Source organism: Triticum aestivum, chromosome 2B (genome assembly GCF_018294505.1).
Source record: "Triticum aestivum cultivar Chinese Spring chromosome 2B, IWGSC CS RefSeq v2.1, whole genome shotgun sequence".
Classification (NCBI taxonomy): Eukaryota; Viridiplantae; Streptophyta; class Magnoliopsida; order Poales; family Poaceae; genus Triticum; species Triticum aestivum.
The window spans coordinates 757,602,277-757,612,531 of NC_057798.1; the positions used below are offsets into that span (position 1 = coordinate 757,602,277).

The 10,255-nt window shown below is 43.0% G+C and overlaps 1 pseudogene; it reads right to left on the reverse strand.

Annotated features, from left to right (window-relative positions):
• Window positions 1–9,162: 9,162 nt before the first annotated feature.
• On the reverse strand, window positions 9,163–9,301 carry LOC123047860 (uncharacterized; annotated as a pseudogene).
• Between the last annotated feature and the right edge of the window lie 954 nt (window positions 9,302–10,255).

Sequence of the window (10,255 nt, forward strand, 5' to 3'; positions counted from 1 at the left end):
TACATATTATTTGATCCCCTCCTAGCGTGCCTTTTCCATCCAGTCTGCCCTTATGCCGCCATTCAGGAACACCAATCGGCTTAAGGTCAGGAATAAAGTCAATACAAAACTCAATGACCTCCTCATTTTCATGGCCCTTCGAGATGCTTCCTTCGGGCCTAGCACGGTTATGAACATATTTCATCAAGACTCCCATGAACCTCTCAAAGGGGAACATATTGTGTAGAAATACAGGACCCAAAATGTTAATCACTTCGCAAAGGTGAACTAGGACATGCGTCATGATGTTGAAGAAGGATGGTGGGAACACCAACTCGAAACTGACAAGACATTGCACCAAATCATTCTGTAACCTTGGTATGATTTCTGGATCGATTACCTTCTGAGAGATTGCATTGAGGAATGCACATAGCTTCACAATGGCTAATCGAACATTTTCCGGTAGAAGCCCCCTCAATGCAACCGGAAGCAGTTGCGTCATAATCATGTGGTAGTCATGAGACTTTAGGTTCTGAAACTTTTCTCTGTCATATTTATTATTCCCTTTATATTGGATGAGAAGCCAGACAGTACCTTCATACTAAGCAGGCATTCAAACAAGATTTCCTTCTCTTCTTTGGTAAGAGCGTAGCTGGCCTGACCCTGATGTATGTCGTCTTTTCCGTGCATACGTTGCTGGTCCTCCCGTGCCTCTGGTGTATCTTTTGTCTTCCCATACACGCCCAAGAAGCCAAGCAGGGTCATGCAAAGATTCTTCGTCACGTGCATCACGTCAATTGCGGAGCGGACCTCTAGGTCTTTACAATATGGCAGGTCCCAAAATATAGATTTCTTCTTCCACATGGGTGCGCGTCCGTCAGCGTCCTTTGGAACAGGTTGTCCTCCAGGACCCTTTCCAAAGATTACCTTCAAATCCTTGACCATATCATGTACATCAGCACCAGTACGGTGGTGAGGCTTCGTCCGGTGATCCGCATCACCTTTGAAATGCTTGCCTTTCTTTCTTACGGGATGCCTGCTCGGAAGAAATCGACGATGTCCCATGTGCCCATTCTTCCTACAACTATCCAAATATATACTGTCGGTATCATCCAAACAGTGCGTGCATCCGCGGTATCCCTTGTTTGTCTGTCCTGAAAGGTTACTGAGAGCAGGTCAATCATTGATGGTCATGAACAGCAACGCCTTTAGGTCAAATTCTTCATGTTTGTTCTCATCCCACACACGTACACCTTTTCCATTCCATAGATGTAATAGTTCTTCAACTAATGGCCTTAGGTACACATCAATGTCGTTGCCGGGTTGCTTAGGGCCTTGGATGAGCACTGGCATCATAATGAACTTCCGCTTCATGCACAACCAAGGAGGAAGGTTATACAAATATAGAGTCACATGCCACGTGCTATGGTTGCTGCTCTGCTCCCCAAAAGGATTAATGCCATCTGCGCTTAGACCAAACCATACGTTCCTTGGGTCACCTGCAAACTCCTCCCTGTACTTTCTCTTGATTTTTCACCACTGCGACCCGTCAGCGGGTGCTCTCAACTTTCCGTCATTCTTACGGTCTTCTCCGTGCCATCGCATCGCCTTCGCATGCTCTTTGTTTTGGAACAAACGTTTCAACCGTGGTATTATAGGAGCATACCACATCACCTTGGCAGGAATATTCTTCCTGGGGCGCTCGCCCTCGACATCACCAGGGTCATCGCGACTGATCTTATAACGCAATGCATCACATACTGGGCAAGCGTTCAAATCCTCGTACTCACCATGGTAGAGGATGCAGTCATTAGGGCATGCATGTATCTTTTGCACCTCTAACCCTAGAGGGCAGACAACCTTCTTTGCTTCATACGTACTCTCGAGCAATTGTATGTCCTTTGGAAGCATATTCTTTATCGTTACCAGCAACTTTCCAAATCCCTTGTCAGATACACCATTCTCTTCCTTCCATTGCAGCAATTCCAGTGTGGTGCCCAACTTTTTTTTGTCAGCTTCGCAATTCAGGTACAACAATTTCTTGTGATCCTCTAACATGCGCTGCAACTTCTTCTTCTCCAAATCACTTGCGCAGTTTCTCTTTGCATCGGCAATGGCCCGACCTAGATCATCAGCGGGCTCATCTGATGCCTCTTCTTCAGCTTCTTCCCGCATTGCTGGCTCGGCTTCTTCCCCCATTGTTGTATCATCGTATTCAGGGAACCCATGGCCAGGATAGCTATCGTCGTCCTCTTCTTCTTCATTGTCTTCCATCATAACCCCTCTTTCTCCGTGCTTGGTCCAAATATTATAGTGGGGCATGAAACCGGACTCAAATAGGTGGACGTGAATGGTTCTTGACGTTGAGTGATTGTGACCATTCTTACAGCCAGCACATGGACAAGGCATAAAACCATCTGCCCGCTTGTTTGCCTCAGCGGCAAGCAGAAAAGTATGCATGCCATTAATGAACTCGGAAGAGCATCGGTCATCATACATCCATTGTCGGCTCATCTTCATTACACAACACCGAAAAGACTCATACAACACTTAAATGCAACAAACAAATAACTCTCTAGCTAAAGCATTTAAATGCAACAACAAATGCGATCAAGATTGCAACTAAGGTAACAATTGATCCAACAGCATAATGATACCAAGCCTCGCTATCAATGGCATATTTTCTAATCTTTCTAATCTTCAAGCGCATTTTCTCCATCTTGATCTTGTGATCATCGACGACATCGGCAACATGCAACTCCAATTCCATCTTCTCCCCCTCAATTCTTTTCAATTTTTCTTTCAAATAGTCGTTTTCTCTTTCAACTAAATTTAACCTCTCGACAATAGGGTCGGTTGGAATTTCCGGTCCACATACCTCCTAGATAAAAATATCGATGTCGACTTGATGGGCATAATTTATCATAAACACGAAATGCAACAACTAGTTTTAAAAGAGAATATACCACATCTGAATCATAACAAGGACGAGGGCCAACGGGGACGGATATCAAAACCATGGCACTATGTATAACAAACAACGTACGGGTAAGATAATTATACGAGTAAGTATATATCCAAATCACACAAACATCAATTTGGTAATGTAAAACATGCATGAACAAGAGCCTCACCACAAGGTGGTGCCGGTGATGGGACGGTGCGGGCGATCGACGGTGGTTATGACGGACATTTAGAAGGCACTAAGTAAACCACACCTATATATGCAAACTAAGTGTTATTTTTGACCTCAAATTGCATATAAATCAAATACTAGCACATATAATTCCTCCCAAATTACTAAACTCACAAATTAATTACTATAGAAAGCATTGCAAGAGCTAATCTAGTAATGAGAGATGAAAGGACAAAGTTGCTAACCTTTGTGATCATTTGAATGGATGGGGGCCTTTAAATCTTGACAAATTTTGGGCAAAATGTGTGATGAGCTTGAGGAAGAGGGGAAGAACAGAGGAGGAGAGGGGAAAGGGGAAGAACAGAGCGAGCTCGGGTGGACGGAGGGTTTATGTAGGACGACCTTTAGTACCGGTTCGTAACACAAACCGGTACTAAAGGTGCTGGAGGGGCCCCAGACTGACAACATCCTGCCACAACTCACTTTAGTACCGGTTCGTGGCATGAACCGGTGCTAAAGGTTCGCCACGAACCGGTACTAATGAGAGCGGCCGGCTAGCCGTTGGAACCGGCACTAATGGACACATTAGTGCCGGCTCAAACCGGCACTAATGTGCTTCACATTTGACCCTTTTTCTACTAAACCTAAACATGCAAGGGACTTAGTAACTTTCAATGTAAACAATGCAAGTACAAGTTACCGCAAAGAGGAGCATTGGATTGATAGATATGATGATAATCCACTTGACATGGCATTAACCATAACATATGGTGAAAATAGTTTTTCTTCATGAAGTAGCCAAGTCTCCAATGCCCTCCACACACCTGTTGATCAAGTTTGAGCTTGATGGTCCCCAACCAAGTTGGGTCCTAAGAAGTTAGTAACAATAGGCTTGGCAATCCAAATGGTCTTGTCCACTTTCAAACTTCTTTGGGAACCCACAAACTTGGCAAACACATTGCCAACAATATCATTCCTTAGCGAATAGTGATTATTGACTATAGGAGGCTTAGATATGTTACCGTTGGGACAAGATGAAGCTATGTGTCCCTTCTCACGACAAACATAGCAACATGTGCCCCCTTTTCTTTTCTTCTTTATTTTCTCAATTTGAGAAGCATCATCATGGTTCATCATGGGTGGAGGCCTTTCTACATCTTGAGATTGAACTTGAGGCCACTTTCCATTTTGCTTCTTATTTGAAGCCGTCTTCTTTAGTGGACAAGATCTCACATGGTGTCCAACATTTTTGCACTTAAAGCAAGTAATGTTGGCCGAATTCTTGACTTGTTCTTGTCCCTTCTTCTTGTTCTTGGACTTCTTCCTGTTGGAGATGAAATCAAGTCCTATTTTGTCTTGAGGGTCCTTTTGCACACTCAAGATATTCTCACAACATTTTTCCAAGTCTTTCTTCAAACTAGTGACTTGGGCCTTGAGCTCTTTATTTTCCTCTACAAGGTTAGTATTAACAAAAGAACAAGAGGAAGTAGAAGCTTCATTGTTAGAGCAACAAGGCATGGTGAGCAATTTATTACAAGATGTACCAATATCATGTAGAGAGGGATTGCAAGGACTAGCACATGGCAATACGGCATTTTGAGTAGAAAATGTGCTAATATCCACCTGAGAGTCACATGATTTTACCTTGGTGACCATAGCCTCATGAGCTAACTTTAACTCATCATGAGAGATTAAAAGATCCTCATGAGTGCCTGAGAGCTTTTTATGACTTTCTCCCAATTTCCCATAATTGCTAGTTAGAAAATCAAGTCGAGTCCTTAGCTCAACATTTTCTTTTAATATCGATGCTTCACACAAGATAGAGTTAGTAGCACAAGCATCATTATCAATATGAGAGGAGCATGTAGAAGCTAGAGACTCCGCATGAGTAGCTTGAAGTTCCTCATGAGACTTAGAGAGTTTGGTGAGCTCTCCTTTGACCTTCTTGTAGTCAAGGTCAAGGTGCTCAAAATCCTCTTTAAGTTTACAATGAGTAACTTCAATCACTTCTTTTAAAGACCTCAAGTCACTAAGACGTTGATGAGCCATAGCAAGTTCATGTTCAAGTTGTTCACATTTTTCTTGCTCATAAAGAAACAAGTCATTACATTTTTGAAAGCGAGAAAGAACATCTTGGAGCCTTTTATAAGGGTTAATTTTTAGCTCTACGAAGAGTTTTCCAATCTCATGGAGATTTTGAGTCAAGACTTCATCATCTTCCTCATTACAACTATCATCATTGTCATTAAGAGAAGATGATACCTCGTCATTACCTCTTGCCATGAGGCACATGTGAACACAGGGGGTTGATGATGATTCTTTTGAAGAAGAGGGTTCTTCATCAACCAAGCATGCATCATTTTTCTTGATTTCCTCTACATGGTTAGTTTCACAAAGAGAACTAGAGGGAATCACGGCATTTTGAATATGGCAACACAAACGACCTAGCATATCATCACAAGAATTTATGAGTGCATCATTAGATGATATTCATGGACTCTCTACACAATAATGTACGATGTTCTCGGTGTTAGATATGCTCGTGTCCATAGAAGATACATCACTAGTATCAACATAAGCAAGATCAGCAATGATGAGCTTAATACCATCATCACGAGATATTTCTTCACTCACCATGCCATTACCTTGTGGTAAGCCACATTTTGGTGAAGTGAAAGATGTTGAGGTATGCAAGTAATCGGAGGTGCAAGCAATAAAGATCTCTTCATGATTTAAAAATGTGGAGAACTCCTCCGTTAACTCCCCAAAAATAATACTTTCTTCATCAAGATTGAACCCACCATATATATCTTCAATTTTGGTCCAAGCCTCATGAGCCAACGAACAAGACGAGATTGACTTGAACACCTCGAAGGTTATAGCTTGGTGAATGACACTTAAAGCTTCACAATCAAGATGCATATCATCAAGTGACAGAGATTGTCCATCCTTTAGATTTGAATTCCCTACAACCACAATCCACAAAGCATTTGGACCCATGGCCCGAAAGTGACAAAGCATGCGTAATCTCCACATAATGTAATTTGTGCCATTAAAAAAATGTGTCAGCATGCACTAGTTCACTAGTCGACATCATTACTCTCTAGGTGGTTAAGCCTAATAAGGAGGTACCTAGCTCTGATACCAATTGAAAGGACCACGATGTGGCCTAGAGGGGGGGTGAATATGCGTTTTAAAGCCTTTTACGGATTTGACTATATCCTAATGCGGAAATAAACTAAGTGGGTACTTTTCAAGCACAAATCCTAAATATACTAGGCTCACTAAGTGCACCAACAACTTAGCATAAACAAGATGAGAACAACGAGGATATGAGAAAGCACAAGTAAGTTACACAAACTTACTCAATGTATATCACGAGATATGGAAATGAATAATACACAAACCCACAAGTAGGCAATACAAGCTTAAACAAACTGTATCACAATATATGGAATTGAATGATACAAGCAAACTCAAGTAAGTACTACAAGCTTACACAAGTTATGTTACAAGATATGGAAATGAATGTTACAAGCTAGCAATTCACACTAAACACAAGATAGAACAATAGTAGGAAGTATGAATTGCGGACTATAAAGTGTTGGCCTAAATAAACTCTACGATATGGTAACCAACACAATATAATGAGGACAACAAGAATAGTGAATGCACGGTCAAGTGACCAAGGTAAACCACAAGTAAGGAGTTAGGGTTAGGGATAACCGAAGTCACAAAGACAATGATGTATCCCGATGTTCACTTCCTTGGAGGGAAGCTAGTCACCTTTAGAGAGGTGGATGTTACCATGAAGGCACACCAATGCCACGAAGGCTCACCCTATTCTCCTTGAGATATCACCACGAAGGAGATTCCCAACCACTAGTGGTAGACCTTGAGGTGCCCTCCAAACCTTTCACAAACATTCCAGGGGACAAATCACAAGTTGATTCCTCACCGGAGCACTCCTACCGCCTAGGAGTCTCCAACCTCCAACAGTAACAAGATCAAGGGGGAAATGCTCAAGACTTGCTCAAATCACGAATTCCTTTGGTCAAGAGAGGGAGATGGAGTGGATCTTGACTTGAGTGGAATCTCTCTCAAGAACTCTCACAAATCTCTCCGGGATCTAAGATTTGAGGTAGGAGAAAGGAGAGGGAGCTTTTCTTCAAGTGTGGGTCAAGATAGTTGTGTTGCTCAATCCCTCCACGAAGTAGTGAAGGGGTATTTATAGTGTGGACCCAAATGGCCATTGGGGCGGAATTCTGCTTAGGAAAGTGTAGGACGTCCGGTGGATTACCGGACGTCCGGTGGCAAAACAGGCACCGGACGTCCGACGGCTGTAGCACGCCATCAGGCGAATGTAGCAGGATATTTGCGAAACAGGTTTGTCCGACATCCGACACTTTCTGGACGTCCGGTAACCGAATGTCCGGTAAGTATCAGAAATCCATCCGTTTGCTGCTGGATATGGCCACCGGATTTCCGGACGCTACCGGACGTCCGGCCAATAAAGAAAACAGCAGCAACCCCAAAACTAAAACATGCACAACTTTTTCATACGGACTCTGATTTTGATGATCTTGGGCTCGTTCTGAAGCTATGGAAAAACTCTAGGTCCTCACATAGAGAATCACCCAATATAAACCAAAATGGAGGGTGCAAAGTATGCAAAGGTTAGATCATATATTTTGGGAAACTATTTGGCTTTGGCTTTTCTTTGGTATATAGGATATGAGTGGAATTGTGTATAGAAGATGTTGACTTGAGAAAATCCATCACAAACCCCTTTGATCCTCTCTTAATAGTGCAGGATCCCTATAACTCAAGAATCATAAAAGAGCTACACTACATAGCAATCGAGAATCCATTCTTGAGTGTATATGTTTCTTTGGTGGTCATCACTCCACAATACTAACGTCAAATGAACTAATACCGACACGAGCCGTTCACTTGAGCTTGATGTTGATGTTTCTTCTTGGCTCAAGATGAAGGCAAGACATTGGTGAAGTCTTCAAGTCTCTCCTCCATACACAATGTGGGAAGCTTAGCTTTGTATTCATCTTCACTTGTCCATCATGCGATCATCCACAAGCTTCAAGCATGTAATCCTTTGGGATGGTTATATTGAACTTGCCCTTGTCAACCATGATCACCAACACTTGATGTCATCCTCTCATAGACACTTGAAATCTCTCTCTCGATGCGAGCCCATGAGAATCACCTAACCCTCAAAAACATAGACAACACATAGTATGGGTTAGTACACAGAGTGCAATTGATAATTTCTTATCATACCATAAGATCCTATGTGGTGCATCATTTGCGCTCGTGTGTTGACCATTTAGAGTTCGATCTTTGAGCTTCATCTTGGTCAACCTATATCTCTACTCCATGTTTAATCTTGATGTCTTGAAGGGTATATTGAAATCTTCACTTGAATAGCTTGCTTGAATACTTGATCAATCATGACTCAACACATGAGTCCATTATGATCATATCTTTGAGCCACTCCTAGAACTCATCATTCAAATCATCCTTTTAAGATCTTGATCCATTATGGCTCAAACCATAGCTCTAAGCATGGCAACCCTTAAGCTACTCCAGTGAAGTTGATTTTGATCATCTCAATGTAATTGTTGCTTCAAAGGAGTTGTCTTCCATTATTCTTCAATCATTTTCCAATGGCACTAACCTTCAAGTGTATATCTCAATGCAAACATTAGTCCATAAGGATTGTCATTAATTACCAAAACCACACATGGGGACTACATGTACTTTTAGTCGGCCTCCTCCCTGATAATTGTTGTTGGAGTAGTGGCTGCCACCGCCACCACCATAGTGGTTGCCGTGGTCGCCATAGTAGCCTTTGCTGCCGCCGTTGTTGGGGTAGCCTCCGCCGCCGCCATTTCCAGAGCCACGACGAGGACCGCCGCCACCGCCGCCGCGATAGCCCTTGGTCGAGCCACCTCCATGGCCGCGTGATGCAACGTTGGCTGATGATTTGAAGGCACCAGCACCCGTGCCCTGGAACATCTCTACCCTCTGATCAAAGGTAGCCACCATGTTGAAGAGCTCATCGACGGTGACATCATCAAGACGCACCTCAAGTGCAGAGATGATTGGTCGATAGTCCATGTCAAGACCAGATATGATGTGGGAGACGAGTTCGTTCTCTGTGATGGGTTTTCCTGCTGCAGCTAGCTCATCAGCGAGACCGCGCATATGCCCGAAGTACACAGCAGTAGATTGGGTTCCTTTCTGGGCAGTGGTGAGAGATATGCGAACATGATTGGTTTTGGATCTGGATTGGGTAGAGAACATGTTGGAAAGAGCTGACCATATGGCGGCAGAGGTTTCTAAGGATGCTACCTGAACTAACACTTCCTTGGAGAGATTGCGGAGCAGGTAGGCAATGATCTGCTGATCTTGGATCAACCAAGGCGCATAAGCAGGATTTGGAACAACCCGATCTTTGCCCTCGGAGGTTTTGCTGGTTAGGGTTCTTGGTGGTTCGGCTATGGTTTTGTCGATGTGCCCAAAGAGACCGGTCCCCATGATCTGGGAGCGGGCTTGAGCACGCTAGAGTATGTAGTTGGATCGGGTAAGTGGTTCGGAGGCATTTTTGTTGAGACCGGAGGAAACGACGGATGAAGAGGTCGACATAGTCGAGTTTGAGGAAGGGGATGGCTAGACGAGATGGAAGAAGATGGGTCAGATTACCATGTGAAATATGGAAGCGTTCCTACTCTCCAAACAGGGAGAGCCGCAGGTATATATTGATATCTGACGAGAGACGTCTCGTGGCGTTACAGAGAGAGAGATCGTTGGAACGACCTGAGGAGATACATGCGGGGTAGGAAGAAGAGATAGAAAAGTTAAAGCAATAAATCAGCTCTATCCCTAACTACCTGACTTGATATACAAGTTATATAGCGCGCATACAATGTATCGTGACTATATGATGTTTAACATCCTGCATATACTCCCTCCGTTCCTAAATATAAGTCTTTTTTAGTGATTTCAAATAAACAGCCACATACGGATGTATATAGACATATTTTAGAGTATAGATTTATTTATTTTGCTTCGTATGTAGTCACTTGTTCAAATCTCTAGAAAGATCTATATTTAGGAACG